Source organism: Microtus pennsylvanicus, chromosome 11 (genome assembly GCF_037038515.1).
Source record: "Microtus pennsylvanicus isolate mMicPen1 chromosome 11, mMicPen1.hap1, whole genome shotgun sequence".
In the NCBI taxonomy this organism is placed as follows: Eukaryota; Metazoa; Chordata; class Mammalia; order Rodentia; family Cricetidae; genus Microtus; species Microtus pennsylvanicus.
Window position 1 is genome coordinate 42,652,324 of NC_134589.1, and position 19,512 is coordinate 42,671,835.

At 47.9% G+C, this 19,512-nt stretch overlaps 1 long non-coding RNA gene across 1 annotated transcript; it reads left to right on the plus strand.

Moving 5' to 3' along the window:
- The first annotated feature begins 16,237 nt into the window (after nucleotides 1-16,237).
- Nucleotides 16,238-18,119, plus strand: LOC142831908 (uncharacterized). The gene is made up of 3 exons (XR_012907086.1): nucleotides 16,238-16,306; nucleotides 17,428-17,597; nucleotides 17,696-18,119. It is a non-coding gene; the product is annotated as an uncharacterized LOC142831908 (long non-coding RNA).
- The last annotated feature ends 1,393 nt before the right edge of the window (nucleotides 18,120-19,512 follow it).

Sequence of the window (19,512 nt, forward strand, 5' to 3'; positions counted from 1 at the left end):
ACTGGACCAACTTACCTTGTTTCTGGACATCATTAAAACCTGAAGTAGGGCAAAGTGTAGTTCAGCAGCAGGGGGCTTGTCTAAACCTGCTCAAGGTCTTGGGTTGGGTTTCCAGCAGAGCGAAACCAAAGAAGGGCTGTAAGAGTCTATCCCAACCTCCTCCCCTCTGCACATTTGGGACAAACTCCCAAGCCCAGAGTCCCATGGCCCCAACTCCTTAGATCAAAGCCTCCAGCCTGCACCATCAGCAGCCTGTGAGGAGAACTAGGCCCCTGTCTTCACAACCCTTCTTTGGTCCTTCAATCTGGCTCAAATGTCTCCGCACCTGACCCCCTTCCCAAGAGCCCTCAAGTCACTCTGTCACCTGGTGTCTTTTCTGGTTTATTCCACCTGGAAGGATCTTGTTTATTGGTTCTATTGTGTTCTCCTTCCTTGAATGCAGACTCCTGGTAGTGAAATAAATAACCAATGAGTCTCTTTTATCAAAAACTGTGAAACTTGTGTTTAGGACAAGGGATTAAATCCTTTTATGTTTGAATCCTCCACACCCAGGAAAACCTTTGTTTACACAAAAGTCACAATTCTAGTCTAGGAATTTGATAGCCTGGAGCAGGGACCCTTGACCCCTTCCTGCTTCATTTCTAAGGCGCCAATTCTTTCCAGACTAGCCAATCATACAAGACTGTGAGGTTGACTCCTAGCCAATAGAGAAAAAGGTAAAACTGTCATGTGAATTACAATAAAAAACAAATCCCTCCCTGGCTCAGAAGAGTGAGTACACTCAAGTTTGCCTTGTCCAGACAGTCAGTTGGAATGGTGGTCTCTTTCTTTGAGACCCTTATATCTATCTATCTATCTATCTATCTATCTATCTATCTATCTATCTATCTATCTATTTCAATTTGAGACACAGTTTCTCTGTGTAGCCCTGGCTGTCTTAGCTCTCTCTATAGACCAGGCTAGCCTTGATTTCAAAGCGCCACCTGCCTCTGCCTCCCAAGTGCTGGGATTGAAGGCGTGCACCACCACCATCCATTTTACCCCATAATTATTTCTAATGACAGCACAGACCTTGGGACCTCAGGAGTCTTCTTGTTTGAGTAATAAAGTCATTGTACCCAGGGCTTTGTGCATGCTAGGTGTTCCATCTACCAAGCTATAGTCTCAGCCCACAAGTTCTATTTCTATCAGAAACTGCCTGGAAGCTAAAGCAATAGTAGGCATTCCTTGGATTCATTTCTGCTTGCTCTGGGAAGCCCAGTGATCTGGGAAGTGATTCATTCAGCACTGAGTGAAAGCTGGGCTCATTCCTGCCTGTGTTGAGGGTTGGGCGATCTCACTGGGGAAAAACAAACAGCCCAGATCTGGCTTTGTTCTTAATGCTATTCCTCAACGCTGATGACTCCCCTGCTGGTCCAGCCTCAGGGGAAACAGTGGGAAGCTGATTGACAGCCATTAAGAAAATGGAACTGAGTGCCACACTTCAGACGTCAAGGAGGAATCTGAAGCCCAGCATCAGCCCCCAGGAGCTTTCCAGCTAGAGAAAGTCTTGCCTAGTGGACATACACTAGCTGCCGGGCTAGGACGTCTTCATCCTCTTCAGTGCTCCAGGATGCAGATGGTAAATGGGTATTACTGCGGACCGCTTGTCGTCAAGCTCCACATTCTCCAGTTTCTTCACACGTAAGGCCGGGGTAACAACTGCTCCCGCCCCCACCAGACTGTCGTGAAGGGGAGATAGGCGCATACAAAATACTTAGAACAGTGCCCAGTCTGCGATGTTGGATGGAGATCCATGGTTATTACCAACAACTATTTATATGTCATGCAGAAACATTTGTATAAAATCAGCCTTTTGGCTGGGCAGTGGTGGCTCACGCCTTTAATCCCAGCATTTGGGAGGCAGGCAGTAGAAGGTGAGTTCAAGGCCAACCTGAACTACAGTCTACAGAGTGAGTTCTAAGACAGCCAGGGCTACACAGAGAAATCCTTTCTCAAAAAGCAAAACAAACAAATACATTAAAAGTCTTTCCCTACAGCCAAGAAATCTTAAACCGAGAGATGCACTTCACAACACCTCTAAAATTCTAAGGGCCATTTGTGGGTTTTAGTTATGAGTACATTCTAAATCACTTTCCAGATGAAATCCAATCTAAGAATCCAATCCTACCACCTATAGTGGTAATTTGTTACTGTGGCTATCAAACATCCACTTCTATTCCTAATAACCCGTCTCCATCTTCCTCTTATTGGTCTTATTCTCAGAGCACTGTCCCCTGTGGTCTGCCCAGCCCCAGCAGTGGTCCCCCCCTCCCCCGCCAATCCTTACCTTGGTGTGTAACCTCTGTGGTTAAAGAAACCCAAACTCCACGAATAGAATCTTCACCTCTCTTTTCTCCCCTGCACCCCACTCCCGTCTTGTCCTCCAAATGCTATTAATAGAGCGAGCAGACTCCACAACTGAGAGAATCTCACTTCTCTGAAAATAGAAAGCAAACTAGGCGTGGTGATGAACGCCTTTAAATCCAGGCCCTTGGGAGGGAGGAAGAGGCAGGAGGATCTCTGTGAGAACAGGTACTCTAGACAATAGGACCCCGACTGGGGGGGGGCAGGAAGGAAGGAAGGAAGGAAAGACTGAAGGAAGGAAGGAAGGAAGGAAGGAAGGAAGGAAGGAAGGAAGGAAGGAAGGAAGGAAGGAAAAAGGCAATCATGGTTTATAAACAGACTGAAATCGGGATTCCTTCAGCTGGTAACGTGATCAGAAACCGTCTCCTACAGTGGGATTCTGCAGTGAGAGTTCAGACCCTGCGGAATTCCGCCGAAGGACGTGCAGAGTTCCCCAATTTCCTTGACCTTCAGTTTCTTCATATATACACATACAAATGCATACATGTGTATATCCACATATATATCATTTTTCTAAATCAGAGCCTCACTCCATAGACCAGGCTAACCTCAAAACTCACAATCCTCCTGCCTCCTAACTCAGCCTCCTAAGGAGCAAGACTTACGGATATGCATATATATATTACACTCATACATGTGTGTGTGGCCTGGGTGTCTCTCTGTGTATGTCTCTTTTTTTTTTTAAAATGTGTAGCCCAGGCTGGCCTCGAACTCGTGATCCTCCTGCCTCTGCCTCCTTCAGCAAATCCTATCGGCCTGCGTCACCACAACCGGCTCTGTGTATGTCTCTGTGTGTGTGTTTGTCTCTGCATCTGCGTCAGTGTGTATGTGTGAGTGTGTATATGTGTACTAAAAGACACTTAAGGAATCAGTTTACAGGATGATGGGGTTGGTAAATCTGAAAACTTTTATTTAACACACCCACAAAATATTTGGACAATCACTCCTGGATTAGTGTGTGGTTACGTAACTGGATACAAATAAATTCAGCCATTGGAGAGAGCATAGAATGACTTTACATCCTTAGGGTTAAATGATTTCAACATGTCCAACCTGTGTAGGCTGAGTAGATAGCTGGTGGACTCTATCAGAGAGGCAGGGAAGGACACTGGCACAAAGCCCGGGCTCTATTCTCGACACTCTGTAAAAGCTAAATGGTGTCATTTAGTCCTAAGAATGAGGTAATATGATTTACATGATGAACTAGAGAGATTACATAATTGCGCACTATTATGGTTTGAATATGAAATGCCCACACCTCACCCCACACCCAACCCCCTCAGGCTCCTGTGCTGAACCCCTGGTCTCCAGCTGGCAGTACTATTTTGAGGGTTATGAGGCAAGGCCACACTGGAGGAACTAGGTCCCAGTGCGTGGGCCTTTGAATGCTACTTGGATTCCTGGGTCTCTCTCTTCCTCATTCTTTGCTTCCAGCCTGCTCGCAACAGCCTAGTCACCCACTCGCTCACACTCTGGACTGAAAACACTGGGGAAATAAATCCTTCCTCCATCTAGCTGTTTTGTCCCAGCGATGAGAAAAGTAACTTATACGACCAAGGTCACTCAGCAAGCACGGAGTGAGCTAGGATCCGCTAGCAGTCCCCTTCTTAACCAGATGGCACCTGAAAGGTCTCCACAGGACACCTTCCAGTACCCTTGACAGCTAGCGCCTTAGATACAAGGTGCCCGGCTTTGTCACTTTAAGGAAAATTCCACCCGATCCGCACAAACACAGCCAGATTTAGCTACCGGCATATTTCAGAAAAAAATATTTTAGGGTAGAATATCACACCCCCTCCACACTCTGCCCTCCTCTGCCACCGTCTCCCCGGGGTGACAAGAAGCCAACACCTTTCCATCTAAGAAAACTTGGCAGAGGTTCCCTCCCCATATCAGAAAGGCTCTGTTCTGCCCACTGCCACCAGTGAACTTTCCAAAAAAAGGAATGAAGTCGCGCGTCATTGGTTGTGGCTTTCCTGCAGTGGGTGATTGTGTAACGTCTTAATCCAAAAGTTAGAACCCACTTTCTATTTAAATAAAGACATGTTAGAAAAAAGGTTAGGGGCTAGTAAGGTGGCTCAGCAGTTAAGAGCACTGACTTCTGTTACAGAGGACCCAGGTTCAATTCCCCGCACCCATGTGGCAGTTCACAACTACCTGTAACTCCAGTTCCAGGGGACTCAACATCCTCACACAGACATGCATGCAGGCAAAATAGCAATGCACATAAAAATAAATTTTTTGGAACTAGCTCTTGTAGACCAGGCTGGTCTCGAACTCACAAAGATCCGCCTGCCTCTGCCTCCTGAGTGCTGGGATTAAAGGCATGCGCCACCACCGCCCGGCAAAAATAATTTTTTTTTTAAAAAAAAAGAATAAAAATTAGAGGGCTGGGTTATGGCTCCATTGGCCCAGTGTTTGACTCACACACACAATGGCCTGAGTTTGATTCCCAGCACTCATAGCCAGGCCGTGGTTGTGCAAACGTGTAATGCCCAGCATTTGGGAGTTAGAGGCAAGACAGGAAGGCTAGAAATTCAAGGTCAGCTCAGCTACGTAAGACTGTTCCTGGGGGCAGACTTGGGGTTGAGGAAGAGTTAGGCCTAAAAGGAGGCTCCGAGGGCCCTGGGCACTTCTCCTGTCTGGAGGTTCCTCCTCCCTTCTGTGTGCTTCTCTCTAGGCCCCACTATTACAGAGAAGAGCAAGCATCCAACACGTCACAAGCGGCCATACTTTGGTCAGGCTAGGCTATAAGGAAGCTTCCTGGTGTCCAGACTCTGATGAGGGTGGGTTGGGGGTAAGGACAAGGCATGTATGAGAGATGGGCGGGGGTGGGGGGTGGGGAATTCTGCTTCCATTATGAACTCAGGGTGTGCAGGCAGCTTCCAGACCAATTTTGCAGTTTGCTGGAGTTCTCCTTTGTGGTGGGTATTTTTCTTTTTCAGGAATGTGTTGGAAATCAGGAGTGGGAGGTGTAGGTCGGCAACAGAAGAACACTTGTTAGCACGCAGGCTAGGGGTCACATGCTCTGGGTTGGAGCCCTGACAGGAAGAGGAAGAAGGGAGAGGAGACCAGCAGGTGGGGGCAGGGGAACTGCAGAAAAACCAAAGGCTAGAGAGTTTTAGTTGTGATTGCTTTCATTTGGGTAGAAGACAATGCCAATGCAGCAAGTGCTTCTGGGCACTTCTCCTTGGGGCTCAGGAGGAGCCCGCGGGCCCACGCAAGGGAAAATTAAGCAGAACTTGGTGAAGCTTCACACTTTCCTATCTTTTCTTTTTTAAAGTCATTTTAAAAAAAGATTTACCTCATTTTATGTGCATGAGCATTTTGCTTGCGTGTGTGTACAAAGGTGTAACGTGTTTGACTGCTGCCTTTGGAGGTCAGAAGAGGACATCGGATCCTCTGGAATTATAGAGAGTTGTGAGTCACCATGTGGGTGCTGGGAACTGAACCCAGGTCCCTTGCAAGAGCAACAAGTGCTCTTAACCCCTGAGCCATCTCTCCAGCCCCTTGCTCCTCCATGGTATCAGTTTGTTTCCTCTTTTCCTCAGACACTGAACTCTGGAAGCCACAGACCTAATGTTTAGGATCTCCTGGATGAACAAACGACTCCTCTGTGTGGAGATTCCTAAAGCCAGGGTCTACTTCCAGATCAGGGGGTGGCGATTCTTATTCAAGGCAGGCCTGAACCCAGCTCCCGAGGGTTCACTTAATAGAATGCTGCTAGAAAGCGAAGGAACGGCACCTTCTGGTCCCACCCTGGGGCTTGGCTGCCTCTCTTGTCATTATCTGTCAATGTCAGCATCAAATTGGGGAGAGAAACAAAAGAGGACAAGCCAAGGGCAGGCTTTTCCGGGAGTTGTGCCAAGCTGGTGAGATGAGGCAGCCAGTGCCACGTGCTGGCTGGAGGTCAGGGTTGGGACAAGTGATAGAAGAGGGTGTGGGCAGTGGCAGAGATGACACTCTGAGTCCAGGAAACGGGGTCAGTTGAAGGCAGAGGTCAGAGTTGAAGAGGTAAGTTAGAGCCGGCAGAGCAATCTGTGAGCTGTGGAGGCAGGCCAGTCACAGGGAGACACCGAGCCTGTGCTGAACTTCCACCAGGAGCCAGGGGACTAACGGTAGGTGTGGTTACCAAACTTCTCTGTTCTCCATCCCTGGAACCTACTTCAGAGGCCTCTGCATCCTCCTCATGCTTGCTGTGGCTGTGTTCTGAATGACCAGTTAAGATACTGCCTGCTCCGTCTTCGTTACTTTTCTATTGCTGTGATAAGACCATTGCCAAAGCAACTTAGAAAGTGTTTACTTCATTTTATGCCTCCTTCTAACTCCTGTGCATAGAACAGTGCTCAGTGCATTGCAGGCTCTTGGTAAATATGTGTGAGATGAGGAAAGGGAAAGGGGAAAGGAGGTGAAAAGAAAGGAAGAAGACAGGGGAAGAGAAGGAAGGAACCTAGCTGCGTGAAGAGTGAAAGCCGTAATCTCGTGGAGACTGTAGCGAGAAATGAAGGCAAGAAGTCCCCTCGGGCCAGCAAGATGGCTCCTCAAGTAAAGGTGCCGGGAAACTGGTGGTCTGAAGTTAATCCTCTGAACCCACGTGGTAGAAAGAGAGAACTTCAACAAGTTGTCCTCTGACGTACACACAAGAGCCACAGTGCACACACACATACACACACACATAAATAAATAATATAAAGAAGTAATAGCAATAAAAAAGGGTGCCCCCATCTAAAGATATGTATATTAAGCCCTGTCTAAACACTATGGCACCAAGCTAAGCTAAGCCAGTCTTGTATGAGCTGCCAATTGGAGACAGCTAATGAGGAAATTCGGCTCACCCCAAGAGCACCACTGTTAAAGGGACTCCAGCTGAGTGAAGAAATGGGGGAGTCAGGGAGAGGCAGCAGGAAGCCAGGAGAAAGTGGAGGCAGCAGGAAACCCGGAGAAAGTGGGGTACACAGGACATGGAAAAGCAGTCAGCATCAAATGCCATTGTCACCGTAGGTCAAGTGCAGGGACTCCAAAGTGCAGGGTTCTTCTCTGATGGCTTGAGTAGAGACACTTTGACAGGAAGTGGGGCAAGGGCAGAAGCAAAGGAAGATGAATGAGGAAAAGTGGAGGGGGAGGGCGTGGCAACAGTGGAGGTGATCGTCCTTCCAGGAAGCTCAGGCATGAAGGACAGAAGATACTGAGTTCTAGTGACTTTACACCTGGGTCCCCAAAAGAAATGAGTGTCGATGTGCATTCCTGTGCTTACACATAAAAAGGATAGAAAACCGTTTATCAGAAAATCTCCACAGAAGCTGAGAATCAAAACTACCTGCCTAGTCAATAACAGTAGGGTAGATAAACCAGGTGTGTACAGTCACACATGGTGTGTAGATACATTAGAGTCTTTCCTTTCTCTGGATAGCCCTGGTTGTCCTGGAACTCACTCTGTAGACCAGGCTGACCTTAAACTCATGGAGATCCACCTGTGTCTATCCCCTAAGTGCCGGGATTAAAGGTGTGCACCACCACTGCCTGGCATTATATTAGAATCTTTTGCTACATGAAGTTCAAGAAAAGCAAGATTCATCTGGGGCTATGGCACTCAAAGTGATGATTGCCAAAAGAACTGAGAAGAGGCCCGAGGAACTCAGCCAGGGAATCAAAGAGAGTCTAAACTTTGGCATTGGGTGGTGCTCTGTTGACTTAGACATATGTGAAAAGTGTGTGTGTGTGTGTGTGTGTGTGTGTGTGTGTGTGCATAAATTACAGATCAAAGCTGGAGACTGGGAATGGAACCCACTGCAAGGATGCTTGCTTGTTTTGCATGCACGAGGCTATATTCTATTCCAGCACTGCCAAAACCCAAACAAACTAGAATGGTCAAATAGCACAGCTGTTGGCCGACAGCCACCCAGCTAACAGAAGTTGAGTCTGTTCGGTAGTTAGGGCCACTGAGCTTGGCTCAAAGACAGAGTCTGAGCTGAGAGTATAGCCAAGTGTCCTCCTCTGCTGCCCTTTACTGGGTCCCGGTGGGGATTGTGACCATTTACTGCCCCCTCTGTATATGAGTTAATATCTTTGTTATAATTATGTAAATCCTTTGGGATGTACAGACACTTAACTTCCACCAACCAAAAGATTAAGAATGGCAACAGGTAATATCTGAGATTTTCCCACTTTCTGTGACTCACCTACCTAATGTTTCTATTAGTGTATCTGCAAAATGCTTAGATTCATGGCTTTCTTTGTTATGTCTCTATAAAATCCTCATCAAACTGTTGCTACTTTGGTAGATGGAATTTAGAATGACATAAATCTATGTTCCTGGCCTGTGGTCACTCATATTTGGTTCCAGAATCAATCATCTCTTATCCCCTTTGGAATCAGAGTTCATTCAACATAATCAAGTGAATTCCAGAGTCAATGAGGCTACAATTACTCTGAACGGTCACCAACAAAACTCTTGCCTAAGTCACTCCAGCCTGGGTACAAGCTGAGACCACAGCTAGCGCTGACCCCCAGATGGGCCTGGATGCTTCAGGAAGCAAGGTCCCTGACCCAGAAGCAAGAGCCTTAGCAGAGGGCCCTGGCAGCCATGATGTCCATATGACAAGCACCACTCATGTCAGTAGGAAACAGCGCTAATAAGTACAGTAGTCTAGGAGTGTGGAGATGGTGAGGATGCAGTCAGACTCACGGATCATCGTCAGAATTCACCATCACGATGTGAAAGGGAAGAGCCAGAGGCTGGACCTCTCACGATGGGGAAGAAGGTAAAAGGGGCACTGGTGTTTGTTAGGGGACTCGTATTTGACTTATTGCCTAAGGAGACTGGAGGACACTCAGAGATCTGATGCACACAAGATGTGAGCCAGACAGTAGACAGATCCAAGCACCTTATCCTGAGGTTTCTTGCTCTAAGAAAGGTGAGGGTTGTGTTTATTTCATAATAGTCTCCAATTAGGTCTTTGCAGATGACCTTGCATGGAGAAGGTCCCTAAGCATTGGGAAACCACACCCTCGTTGTATGACTGTGTGAACCTCAGATGCACTTGGCCACTGCTGTGCTCTCAGACACGGAGAATGCACCCGCCAGAGGATCCCCGCAGAAAACTCCTGTTTTCTGCTGCTGGGTGTGTTTTGTTTGTTTGTTTGAGACTAGGTGTTATATATGTAAGCCAGTCTAGTCTAGAACTTGTTATATAGCAGATGATGACTTTGAACTTCTGTTCTTCTCGCCTCTATCTCCTGAGCTCTAGGATTACAGAAGTGCACTACCATCTGGTTTAAGTGATGCTTTAGGTTGAAGCCAAGGCTTCACCGTTGCTAGGCAGACACTGTGTTGACTGAGCCACATCCCTCGTTCTGGTTAGTCTCATTGTTTGCTTGGTCCTGAGACAGAAATGTGAATAAGGAGGCACAGATCCAAGCATTCCCCAAGATCTTGGTATATTCATTTTTCTGGGCTTGTATTTGCTTACCCACAAAAATAAAGGGGCTTAGGGCAGAAGAGATGGCTCAGTCACTGGAAGAGCTTGCTTTTCCAATGTGATTCTGAAGTTAGAATCCCAGTATCCATATCCCAAGCCCACAACTGCTTGTAACTTCAGTTCCAAGGGATCCAATGCCCTTTTCTGGTTTCTGTGGGAACCCATCTATATGGAACACACACACATCCATATACACACATGCACACACACACACACACATACACACACACACAAATAAATCTTAAAGAAAAGAAACAAGTCTGTGACAAGGCCCAACCCAGGCCTGAAATTTTAGATTTGTACATACATTATCAGCCATCTCTATAAGCCTGAGATCCTGTTTAACCTCAACATCTTCCTGGGTTTCTGCCATTTCTGTCCACTGTTAAAATCTACCAAAAGCTCTCTGCAAGTCCTTGTTGTATCCTTCAAGATTTAAAAAAAAAAAACGTACCAGTCATTAAAGCTCAAGAAACAGGGAAGAAAATGATGTTTTAAGATCCAAGAAATAAGTCCAAATATTCAGTTCCGAGTCACCAGGGTGGGCAGTAGAGTCAGTGTCTCTCTTTTCATCATTCATCTGCAGGTGCTCTGTGCTCCCAGAAGTCAGACTTGCAAGTGACAGACACCACCTTGTTCCAGGCTGTGTCTATGCATTTGGTAGAAGAAACATTCTAGATTATTCTTGTGTATGTGCGCATGTTCGTGGGTGGATGCATGTGCAAGCACAGGTGGAGACCAAAGGTCTCAAGGTTTTTATTTATAATTTTTAACTTATATATTATTGGTGTCGGAGAGAAGGCTCAGAAGGGATTTCAACTGCCCAGCACACCCCAATATCCTTTCTTTGTCTCTCCCATAGTAACAGAACTTTCAGCTTAGATACATGGCCTTTCAGAATAAAGACTACATTTCCCAGGCTTCCTTGCACCTCAACGTAATCATGTTTAGACTGAAAAGGATGACAGATGTTAGATTCTGGAAAATTCCTATTCAAGATACCTCATCACTTCTATTTACCTTCTTTCTTTTTCTTTCCTCTCTCCTACGCTCCGGAACATAGAAGTTGCCTTGAACCACAAGGGTGATGACTATCCCTAGGTGTCTGTAGGGCAGTTAATTGAAGAAGGCCTTGGCAGTTGAGGAGCTGACTCAGCACACAAAGTGACTGCAGTGCAAGTGGGAGAGACTGAGTTCAAATCCCCAGAATCCACGAAAGCCTGGTGCCTGGTATGCGCTGGGAGATGGAAATAGACTGTGGGGGCGGGGGGGGGGGGAGACAGGCAGAGCCTGTGGGCTTGCTGGCTAGACCATCTAGCCAAATGACAAGCCTCGGGTTCAGTGACAGAGCCTGTCTCAAAAAACAAGATGGAAACTGGTCATAGAGGTGCACGCCTTTAACCCTAGCACTCAGGAGGCAGAGACAGGCCAATCTCCATGAGTTCGAGGCCAGCCTGGTCTACAAGAGCTAGTTCCAGCACAGTCAAGACTGTTAAACAAAGAAACCCTGCCTCAAAGATAGGTAGGTAGATAGATAGATAGATAGATAGATAGATAGATAGATAGATAGATAGCGAGTGATAGAGTGTTAGAGATGAGATGGGGGTCACAAATTAACAGACCACCAACTCAAAAATAGGTGTCTCAGCAAGGAAAACACACTTTTTTTGCAGAAAGGCGCATAGCCACAACAAGCCAGAGAGCAGGTATACGTGGCTACAACAGCTTCTGTCTTTTATCCCTAAGGGAAAGGGAAAGTTGTCTGCTCCTCATTGGCTGAGTGATTTCTGCCAGAGACAGGTGGGAGACACTCATGACTGCCAGCACAGAGCCCTCAGTAAGGGGCTGTGCTGGGGAATGTCAAAAGGAAGGAGCTTTTTACATGCAAGGCCTAGTGGCCAGCAGTTGGCTTGTCCATTTTGTTTGTTTGAGGCAGGCTCTCACGTAGCCCAGGTTGGCCTCCAATTCACTGTGTAGCAGAGAATGAACACCTGATCCTTCTGCCTCCACCTCTTAAGTGCTAGAATTATAGGCGCAGACTTGGTGATACTCAGCTCTTACAGGCTGAGCTCCAAGCTAGTGACAAACCAAGTGCCTGGCTTTAAGACCATCTGAAAGGGAGACACCAGCTGAGTTCCAGCTCTGAGCACGCAGCTAAATACGCGGTGCTACAGTCTGTGAATGAAGTGTACTCCATAGGCTCATGTGTTTGAACGCTCGGAACCAAGATGGTGGCACTGCCTTCAGAGCCGTGAAACCTTTAGGCAGGGACCCAGGAAACAAATTCTGGCAGGCCATGAACACCCTCTCGCCAGTCATGTCAAGAGGACCACCGCATGTCTGAGGTGTGGAGACCTGGTGCAGAGCGCCGTGGGGCCCGAGAATTCATAGCCTCTAAGTATGCATCACGCTAAGCTCTTCTCTGGAGTAGACTATGGGCTTCCTCCCCTTCACAGCCTTCCTGTCACTTTCAGCAAACCTCTAGCTCAAAGAAGCCTTCTGGTACTTCACAGACTCTGGGCCAGGGGCCCCATGCCTGTCAGAGGCAAAATACTGGGGCCAGAAGATGGCTGGGTGGGAAAGTGCCTACCAAACGAGCATGAGAGGCTGAGTTCGAATCCCCAGAACCCATGTGAAAACTCGGGTGTGGTGGGAAAGCCTGTAATTACACTGCTGCGGAGGAGGGTAGAGGGGGCTCCTTGGTGCTTGCCGCTCAGCTGGTATTGCTAAATGGGTGACCTGCAGGTTCAGTGAAGAGTGTTGGAGGAAGGCCTCCGGCATCAATCCCTCGTCTCCACACCGATACATGTGCACTCACCCCATGCAGGTTTACATACAGAAATATGAACACGTACATACGTCACACTGCCTGTACACATACACACACACACAGGCAAAATCCCACCTTGTTGTAATAATTGGAGCAGCGGGCTGCGTTCCCAGCACCCCTGCCGCCTGGCTAGCTTATACCCCGAAATAATTACACGGACACTGTATTCTTTTAAACACTGCTTGGCCCATTTCTATCTAGCCTCTTCTAGGCTAATTCTCGCACTTGGACTAGCCCATTTCTATCTATCTATGTAGCCCAGCTAGGTGTGCTTACCAGGAAGATTCTAGCCTACGTCCATCCTGGGTCAGAGCTTCATCGCGTGTGTCTCGGAGAGCAGAGCTATCGCATCCGCCCTGGAGAGGGGAGCATGGTGTCTCTGCTCCAGAGAGCAGAGCTGTCGAGTCTGAGCTCACTTCCTCTTCCTCCCAGCATTCTGTTCTGTTTACTCCTCCCACCTATGTTTTAACCTATAAGGGCCAAGCAGTTTCTTTATTGCTTAACCAATGAAATCAACAGATTGATATATGACACTCCCACATCACCACCTTACAGAGAATTGTTGTAATAAGGCCAACCTCCATCAGCATGCAGTGCCCACCCTGGTTCACGTTTGTCTCTGCTGTGAGTGGACATATGTATTCATTAGGAATCTTTCATTTCATAAGTCAGTGATGGAAATTCAAAGCAGATCCACCACCAAAGGGACTTGTTTTTGTTTACCCACTGTGTGTCAAGCAACTGGAGAGTTTAGAGGTGCTGTTTGCTTCAGGCAAAGCTCTTTCCAGCAACTTGTAGCTTCACCAATGACTCTGTTTCCCTGCTTTGCCTTCCAATGATGGGTTCCTCCTTCAGCTCTGCACAGGGGCTCTTCCTCTCTCACTTCTCTACCCTGCAGGCATCTTCCTGACAGCCTCACTGGCCTGGGGAGAAGGGAGTTTCTCTTTCAGGAGTTCCTTCAGGAAGATCAACTTTCTGTGGCCATTTGCCTGCCCCCAGCCAATCTGGGTGGCTGATAGTGAGGTCTGAAGACCAGCAGAAGCTAAGAGCAACATTTCCCACACACACACCCAGGAGGGCAACACCCTCTCCCAACCAACTACAGAAGTGAGTTCCTCAGAGAAGAACAGGATGCCAGGCAGGGGAGGGGTAAGGGAATATGGGAGAAGCATGCAGCAAAGTCAACATCCCCTCATTGTTTCAGCTACGCCACCACCACACCCGCAGGAGCCCCCCAAAGTGACTGAAACCACAGGGGGAGCCAGCTTGGCTGCCTTTGGATTCTAGGTGTACCAAGATCTGTTAAGCCCTGCGACTTCATACACTTGTTCAATCTCTCTGTGCCGTGGTGTTCATATTTGTTGGTGTGGCAAGGGTGATTAAGCCAGGAGCAAGCTTTCATTCCAGGTATTTCATCTTCCAGGGCTGGAGGAAGCTGGCAACTAAGCAATTACGGCGCCCAATGTATTCATGCCTACCAGGGCAGGAGGCATCGTGAGAGCCTTAATCAAATGCTCAACCGAGGGTCCCGAGGCCAGTGACGCTGCTACAGGTGCCATGGTGGTCTGTGCTATTTAGGACCGTGCTATCCGAGCCGGTGACTTTTCACGCTTCTCAAGCCGTATAAAAATGAAACGTCATTGGCAATCTATACATAGAAAGTTCCCGTTTCCGAGCTCGCGCAAAGAGGGTGGGTGTGCTGAGACATTTACAGAAAGCTGATGGATGTGGAAAGGCTGGGGGGCTGGGGGGAGCGTGTTTGCTTGTTGTTTGAGGGGCTGCTGGGTCCTCCCAGAAGCAGAGCTAGGAAAGACATGAGAATAAGAATAACTGAGATAAACTAGGAAAGGACCACAGCTTTTCCAAAGGAAGAAGGAGGCAGTCGTTCCAAAATAGCAATGCTCCAGTCTGTAAGAACCATCAGGTTTTCAGAAAAAAAATGAAACAGCACAATAAAGCTGGCCTCCAGGTGGGCTTCGAGGACCAGAGACGGGCATGTGGGATCCGCCTTTCCTAGCTGCCCCCTCGCTGCCCTTTCCCTGTATTGTGGGTATAGGGAGACTGCCGGTCTATGTTCTCTGTGCAGGGATATTTAGACATGCAAATGAGCGAGCCTGTTAATGAGCTGAGGGTGATTAGGCTGCAGGGAACTGCCTGCCTGAGCGAACAATAGGTGAAAGGACCAGGTGCCTAAAAAGGCAATCTCCAACCTTCAGCTCCAGCCCCCTGCCTCAGCATCTCGAACAGGCAGGGCAAGCTATGCCGGTGTCTGAATCTACTTGGGTGGGGTGAGAAACAGCAGCTTCAGAGAAGATCTGGGTCTGGTCAGGGACCTGCCACAGTCTTTTGATTTTTCCAGCGCCCCAAAAGGGCTGTTGGGGAGCCATTGCAGCACATAGCTTCCCCAGTGGGTGGTATTGGGCAAACGCCCTGCAACCGGGACAGAAGTGGGACCCTATGGAGGGTTCAGGTCCCCTCCCCAACCTTTCTAGGCAGTGATTGGGAACTTCAGGAATTGGAAATCCAGCGGAAGGATCTATGAGGGAAAGCAGAAGGTAGTGGTATCTGCTTTTTTGTTTGTTTGTATTTTCAAGAAAGGGTTTCTCTGTGTAGCCATAGCCACCCTGGAACTCACTCTGTAGACCAGTCTGGCCTCAAACTCACCAGAGATCCCCCTGCCTCTGGCTCTTGAGTACTGGGATTAAAGGCATCTGTGGTTGTAGGAAGAGAAACACCGTATTACTAGAAAAGGCACAGACCTTTGATTTTACAGACCTGAGTTTATTGAGCCAGATCTATCAGATGCCTTGTGTCCCTGAAAGCTAGTTGATGGGGTGCCCACTGCCGTGCCAGCCTTCCCCTTTTGCTAGATTATGAGACTTGGCCCGTGGCGTATTACTTTCTCATCCACTCGAGGGTTACCTGCCACAGGAAGTCCTTACAACAGACTCGCTACCAGTCTAAACCAGATTGGGAAAGTACTCTCTGAGTTGTTCCGAGGTAGTACAAAGCAACCCCAGGCTTTTTCCTTTTCCCACTCTTCTCTTCCCACCCATTACCTGGTCTTTGGGACGTCTAGATGAAAAGCATGACTTTGGGGATAGGGAGGTAGTTCAGACAGTGGAGAGTCTGCCAAGTGTGAACCAAGGTCCATCTCAGCATGGCATAAAGTGGGCGTGGTAGAGCATGTTAAACAAATGGGGAGGGCACAGCAGGTTGGTGCTGAAGGAGCTGGTGTACATTACCTTCCAGGAAGAAGCTTTATTAGGAGAAAGAGCCCTGAGGCCGTAATCAAGCTCTGTTGAGAGAACCTTAGAAAGGGACAGAGCCTTGTACCAGAGGCAACATGACAAGTCTTAAAGGGAAGGAGAGGCTGCCCTTTCAAGCCCGGAGGGACGCATCATTAAGAGGGATAGCTGAAAGTAAGGGCAAGAAAGATTTAGAGCCGAGGGCCAGGTGGTCGGGGAAGGACCAGAGAGAAATCCCACAGAGGAACATGTGTGACTTTTCTATCTTTCCAGGAGGTGGCAGAAAGTTTCTCGCCGTGTGATTTAGCCTGAGGCTGATGTGGCAAGGAGTATGCAGGAGACAGGTATTGACTCGGACCCTAAATTTGAGGCTGCGAGGCCTCAGCATGGTATTTTCATTTCGGGGGAGGGGGGTGTGGTCCAATTTTTTTTAAGCCTTGAGATCTGGCCTCTTAGAATGAGCAGCGCCTGAGAGAGGCAGTTCTATGATCTGAGCACACGCCTGTGCTCTTAGCTCTTAGACGTCAAAAGATGAAAAAAGATCGAGGTTGGGGCTGGCAAGATGGCTTGGTGACTCAGAGCTCTTAATGCTCTTTCAGAGGACCTGGACTCAGTTCCCAGCACCACACAGTGGCTCATAACTGTCTGGAACTCCAGTTCCAGGAGTCCCTACGTCTATTCATGACCTTTGACGGTGCTGCACGCATGATTGCACGAAAGTGTACTCAGACATGCACTCATATAAAAAAAATTAAGAGTTGGAGGTATCTTTGGCTACATAGTGAACTTGAGGCCAGCATGAGCTACATGAGACTTTGTCACATGTACAACAGAAACAATGACAAAAATCCCACACCCCCTCACAAAAAAAAAGTGAGCCGGACGGTGGTGGCGCACGCCTTTAATCCCAGCACTCGGGAGGCAGAGGCAGGTGGATCTCTGAGTTCGAGACCAGCCTGGTCTACAGAGCTAGTTCCAGGACAGGCTCCAAAGCCACAGAGAAACCCCGTCTCAAAAAACCAAAAAAAAAAAAAAAAGTGAGCCATCTTTTCTGTTTGCATATGTATGGATTCCATGAAAAGCTTAAAAGTCTTAAAAGACCATAAATCTGTATCAAGTCCCCTCAAGTCCCCCATGGTTTGTGGCCGGACCACTTCAGACTCAGGTCGTGGACTCTGCACTGTGTCACCTGGCATCATCCAGTCTGCCCATAAATAATGATGCCATGCTAACGAGATTTGGTGCTAATTTAGCAGCAGAGGAGTGCGGGTGTGTGTGTGCAGATCACACACAGATAGAACGGTATTGAAAAGCAGGAGTAATAATTAGAGTTCAATAAATGGTAATTTGCTCCTTGCCACTACGTGTGTCGGGAGCTGGGGAGTGTAATAAAGGGGTCCCTTCAGGAAGGGGGAAGGCAGCACGTTTGCCATGATGGCTTCATTTTCATCCTCTGACTTCTCAGGATTGAAATTAATTCTCATCTACCTACGGACCCTCTTTTCGGAGGATAACTCCTGAGGAATGTCAAAAGACACCGTCTGATAAGAATTATTAGAATTATCGAGCACTGGGACCAACTTTTATCTGGAGTTACAGGATGAACAAGTCCCAGCTCCAGGGAGACAAAATGAGGTAAAGAGTACAAACAATTATCTGGGTCGTTCAAGGGAAGAATCGCTCTTGCTCGAGTGAGTGTTTGACTCATTCGAATAATTGTTCTCTTGGTTTAGGTCTGGTGGTGAGGCCCCAGGCAGGAGATCTGTCAGCAAAGAATGGAAGGTGAGCATGTGCGGAGACAGGACAGAAAGGCTGCAGAAGCGTCCCCTCCACAGGTGTAGGGTGGCAGGCATAGGCTGGTCAGGCACAAACAAGGGTTGAGGGAATTACCCTTGGAGACCCAAGAGACCAAGCAATGCTAACAAACACAGAAAACTGAGGCCCATGGAGCCAGAGATACAATCTGAAAACTGCCGAGCTCTGGTGAGTGGAGCTGGGAAGGTGGAAGAAGAATCAAGCCAAGAAGAAGGAAAAGGTGTGTGCACATGCTCGTGTGTGCACATTTGGTATGTAGTATGGAAATGGAAGCTCCCCTCACCCCGCCCTCTCACCCCCCCTTCCTCCTAAGCTCCAGCTCACAACCACCTGCAAGTCCAGCTCCAGAGAGAATCTGAAGCTCCTGGCCTCTGTGGGCACCTGCACTACCTCCCACCCACACATAATTAAAAAGATTTTCTTTTTAAAGACAGTTGCTTTAGGACTGGGCTGTAGTCTGACTAGTAGAATGCTTGCTTAGTAACCATAAAGCTTAGTAACCACAAAGCGTTGGGTCCCAGCACTACAGAAGCCAGATGTGGTGGTGGATGGTAGAGGCAAGACAATCAGAAGTTCAAGGTTGTCTTTGGCGTTATTAATTAATGGGTGCATTCATTTTTTTAGATAAAATTTCTCTTGGAGGATATTATGGATTTCATATGAAATGCCCCCCACAAAGTCTCATGTATTGAAGGCTTAGTACACAGGAACACCAGCTCCAAGTCCCAGTTCTATTTTCTAAGCTGTGTTTCTTTAAAGGAAATTCCTTCAGTCTTCTGAATCTTCATTTTCTCCTTTTGAATCAAGGACAACATCTTCCTATCGTAAGACTCGTATGACTCTCTCTCTCTCTCTCTCTCTCTCTCTCTCTCTCTCTCTCTCTCTTTTTTTTTTTTTGGTTTTTCGAGACAGGGTTTTTCCATAGCTTTTGGTTCCTGTCCCAGAACTAGCTCTTGTAGACCAGGCTGGTCTCGAACTCACAGAGATCCGCCTGCCTCTGCCTCCCAAGTGCTGGGATTAAAGGTGTATGACTCTTATACAATACAACTCATACACATGAGCAGGAGCTGTTGCTCAGTGTAGAGTACCTGCCTAGGAGTCACAAGGCCCTGAGTTAGAGTCCCAGCACCGCCCAAATCCACCAATCCAGACCCCTGTAGTTCAAGTGTACATCTCCAGTCTCAGCACTTGAGAACAAGCGGCAGAAGGATTACTAGGAGCTCAAGGACAGCCTGGGTTACATAGACCCTGTCTCGAAAAACACCAACACTCAGGCAAGGTTGTGGAAGAGGGACCAGAACGAAGATAAGGACCAGAGGATGGGGCAGAGTGCTGTGAATCCCTGTCTGTGGGATGCATGGCTGCTGTGTGCATGAACTCATAGCAGCCGTGGCCAGCATAAGGTTACATCAACATTCCGTTTTGCATGGCAGGCTGGGGGGCAGGGAAGGGACACCTCAAGACTCATGAGCCCCCCCACATCCCTGGGGAAAAACAGGCAGTTATTGGTTGCTGAGGGAGAGAGTCATGCTCAGTGTTAGAGCCACTGCTAAGTCACCTTTGCTCAAGAAAATAACCCTAATCCATGTGTACGTAGGCAACTTTAACTAAACGCAGCAGGCTAGGCATAAACAAGAGATGTAAAAGAGGAAGAGACTTGTGGGAGGGAGAAGGTAATAGGAGATCATGGGGAGGCTGGGGAGATGACTCAGTGAGTTGGGGTGCTTGCCACCAA